The sequence below is a fragment of the Condylura cristata genome, unplaced genomic scaffold (genome assembly GCF_000260355.1).
Source record: "Condylura cristata isolate star-nosed mole 26May11 unplaced genomic scaffold, ConCri1.0 scaffold00001, whole genome shotgun sequence".
NCBI lineage: Eukaryota > Metazoa > Chordata > Mammalia > Eulipotyphla > Talpidae > Condylura > Condylura cristata.
The window spans coordinates 61,195,091-61,199,750 of record NW_004567102.1 but is presented as its reverse complement, the minus strand read 5'-3'; positions in this window follow the sequence as shown (position 1 = coordinate 61,199,750).

Below are 4,660 nucleotides of genomic sequence, written 5' to 3'. Positions count from 1 at the left end.
ATATGAAAACTAGTCAGTGAATGTGATAAAATATTTACAAATGTTATCTGTTACCCAAAACACATGAAAGACTTATAACTTGAAATTGGAAAATGAACAATAGTTTTCATGACTGGCAAGAGGTTTGAACAGAGACTCAAGGGAGATATGCAAAAGGAAAAAAAAAAGCATGTAAAAAGGTGTACAGCATGATGCATCATTAGAAAATAGCAAAGGCAAAAAAAGCATGTAAAAATGTATACAGCATGATACATCAAGGAAAATAGCAAAGTAAAACAATGAGATATTACTGTAGACCTACTAGGTTGACTAAGTGCTAACCCACTGACAATATAAAATACTGGGGACTGTGTTGACCAACAGGAACTCCCAGAGGGATATAAGATGGGGGAAGCTACTTTGGAAAACAGCTTGGTGGTTTCCTACAGAATTGTGTATTTCTGCGATATGAATCAGTAGTCATGCTCATTTTCAATGAGTTGAAAATGTTTGTCCACACAATGATCTGCATGCAAATATTTATATCAGCAAAAATTTATACCATTGGTAGCAGTTGGGATCAACAAATGTACTACTTAGTAAGTAAGTGAGCAAATAATCTCTGCTACATCTGTACAATTGAAATTTCATTTAGGGCTAATAGTGTATGAGCTGTCAAACCATAAAAAGAAATAGTAGAAATTTAAATTATATTTCTCAGTGAAAGAAACCAATCTGAAAAACAAATATACTGTATAACTCCAATTCCTGGACATTCTGAGAAAGGAATGGAAAAACTATGGAAATAGTAAAAATTTCAGTGGTTTCAAGGGCCTTGGTGGGAGGAAGGTATAAATATGTAGATTACAGGGGACTTTAGACGAGTCGCATCATACTAGAGTGATAGATGGTATTAATATTTGTCAAATTCCTCAAATAAACAAAATCAAGATATGAAATAATGTGAACTATAGACTATAGTTGATAATTATTCATCAGTATTTATTCACCAATTGCAGTAAATAAATCACAGTAATGAGGGATGTTGATGATGAAGGAAGCTGTGTGCTAGTGAAGGGTGTATAAGGGAAACCCTTTAATTTTAAATTTATTTTACTGTAAACTTTAACATGCTCTAAAATATTATCAAAGTTCATTAATTAAAGAAATACATGGAAATATATATTTAGTCCACTAAGTAAATTTCAAGGTACTATATTTTGAATAACAGAAAGATGTATTAACAATTATTTTGGGGCCCTCCCTGGTAGCGCAGCGGGTTAAAGCACTGCACTGAGAAGCTAAAGCCACTTCCGCCTGCCCCGGAGGAGACCACATGGTGTGGCAGACCTCTCCTGACCCGCCCACTGCTCCCCTCAGCAGTGTACTTCGTTGATCTGCCTGTTCTGCTCCCCACTCTGTCTCTGGTGAAGTCTCTCACTGCCCCTGAGTCTCTGGCCTGTACCCCAGTTCTGTATGTACAAATAAATAAATCTTTAAAAAAAAATTATTTTGTCCACTATCCTTAATTACATCCTTTGAAATTTTCTTTATGTCCTCTCATAAAATAAACTTTCACTTGAACTATAGTGCAAGTGTTCATTTGAATACTTAGATTATAATGAGACTAATTCCCAGGTTCTGACAAAATTTTTTTGTAGGAGATTTTTAATTAAGAAAAAAAATCTCAAGACAATCTATAATATGTATGGTGAATGTTACTGTAATAAAAAATGGAAGAATTAATTATATTTAAAATGAATAGATGATTAGAATTTATTACAGAAATTAATTGACATAAGTATATAGATGTATTGTGAATTAACCACTAAAAATCATATTTGAAAAAGTACAATGCTATATAAATATTAGGTTAAAATATATGTGGCTTTACATGTCCATGTAAACTCTCAAGTATTAGCAATTTCATTGTACCTTCACTATATAATTGAGAAATAGTTTACTATGTAAAGTGATTATAGTGATTATTAGGCTTTTGTATAATAATTAAATTTCCTGATAAAATGTGGTCAACACAAAATTTGGAAAATTTATTAATTTATTAAACAAGGTTTTTAAATTCTAAGTGTGCACCAGATGATAAATTTACTGCTTCAGAAGTATTTGGAACACTATGACAGAGTGATAGCTGTGAAAAACATTAATGTGGTGTGATAAAGCAAACATCACATTTGAGAGGCTCCTTGGGGTGCTCTCTACTGTCTAATCCACTGTGCTGCCAGCTTGTACAACAGAAGCTTGGATGTACCTGTGTAGCATGATGGTGGGTCTGGATTCGAATTTCCTGTTGCCATATGATAGCCATTGCTCACATCTAAAAATTGAGGTAATATCTTCTTCACTGAAAGAGTGAAGAGTTGTAGAGATTGGCAGTATCTCATTTTATGACTAATCAAGTTTTATTTGAAAAGAAATCTATTTTTTGTAGTTGATTTAGGGCTCAGTAGCTAAGTGTGCCTAGGCTACCCCAGCTCACCTCAGCCTCCAGCTATATTAGTGAGTATTCATTTTATTTTTGAAATTCTTGCACATTGCTGATTTTTTGGATGAACTGAGAAGAAAAAACTAAAATGTACCCCACTGAGGTACACTCTGGCATTTAATTATTAGTCTGAGTTTGAGTATACTAAGAATCAGAATGTATATAAAAGCATGTGAGAAGAGTCTACTCTTTGTGGACTTGATAATAGTATGATACTTTATAATAGTAATTATAAATTTTGATAGAGGTTAGTCACAGCAAAGAAAGTTTGATAGAGGATTTGATTATTTCAGGGAAATGAAGAAACACACACAATGTTTCCAGGTTTAAAAAGTAAAATGATACCAACATAAATATAATTTACTTGCAAATGTTTTCAACTTTAAGTATTTAAAACAGGTATTTAGAGAACACTATGTTAAAATTTTAAGACTATGTATGCCAAGTTCTTGATGAAATATATCATTAGGACTAAAGGAAAGTTAAATATGGTTTCCTGACCAAATCATACTTAATTAAAATGTCAAAATACAGCGTCAGTGTAAAATTTGATGCTTAACAACATCTTTATAAAACATTCATAATTAATATTATATAAACATCAGCATATTATTTTCCGTATTTATAATTATAAACACAGTATTTCAAACTATCTAGATAATTTCAGAATACTTTTCTCTGCATGTATTTATAAAATTTATATTTTGGAGTTTGATGACATTTGGAAAATGCTATAAAATAACCTTGTGAAATATGCCTGATTATGAAAATTTACATGCCAGTGAAAATAAAACAAGGACAGATGCATTGGCTTATTAAAATTTGTAAACTCATGCTATTAGCTATAACAAAACCACTTTTAAGATAATGCAGAATCAACTTAGGATGCAATGAAGAAATAAATTTAATATTCTTGCAATTGAGATGTACTTTCATAGTCAAGACTGGGAGATTATTAGGATCATTGAACTAATGAATAGAGCTCTCCATGAGGTCCTTTAAAACTATTTTACATCAAAGGAAAATTCCAAAAAGTCTTTTACATTGATCTCATTAGTTATGGTCATGAAAAAATATTTGAAATCAGCAGGCATCCTTTATCTACAAAAAAAGGGAAAAAAGATAGTTTTTAAAATGATATTTCTGAGCACTTCGATAATGTTAACTGGTTAAGAAAGACTAAGGCTTTTGAATTTGATTCTTTGCACAGTCAGAAGTTCTGATGATACTATTTGAGTATTTTATTTTCCTTTTCTTGTTAATCTTCTCCTTTTTGCTGAATGACAACCATCCACTAGGATTTCCAAGTCCCATATTTTACTTCAAAGGCCTACTGAAGTTAGCACCTATTCAAATAATTCATCAAATTTTACCACACTGAACTTAAAACCCAAACTTACAGTTGGGTTATTCTTGCCATATGTAAGACAAAAAACAAAGTTTTCACTACAACTCTCAGCTTCCAAGTGAAAGACACTAGTAGGGTGGAAATTGAATTAGGCCACAGGTAAAGCCCAAACTTTACAATGATAGCTGTTTTTACTTTGCTTATGATTTAGAGAGATGAAATTCTAGACAGGTAAATGGGTACTTTCCAGTAGGATGTCTCCTGTTATTGCCATAGGAATAGTGTGAAAGTTGCTGTTGCATCACGTAGACCTGGATGTCCAAGATAGTGTGCTGATCATTGGCATTTGAGGCTGGCTGTTGCCTGGGAGCTCAGCAGGAACTACTGACTGGACTACCTATGTGTACTTTTGCCAGACTGGCAATGTCATGTGGAATCCTAACATGGCTTTGACTTTCCCAGAAGTAGTGTCTTTGCAAAAAGATGTCCTGATTCAGCATCTTTTCCCCTGAATTGTGTTGGTTACCTGTGAGTAATTAGCCAAACTGACAGAGCCCACCCACTCTCCCCATTTTCACTTCTGTCCTTCTAAGCTGCATCTCTATACTTTCTTCTGTGTTGGTTTAATTTCTACCTTTTAAGGTCTGCTCTAAGGTGTGGAAATTTATTTTTTAACCTAATGTCTAGTAAATTCTTTTCTGATTCCATCATTCAGTTACCAGAGTCAGCAACTTTGTGGTTAAGTTCAGAGACATCAGTTCAAATCCTACTTAAGAGATACATGAACTTAAAGTTATTTAATGCTTTTGTGTGAAAAGCAGGAATAAAAA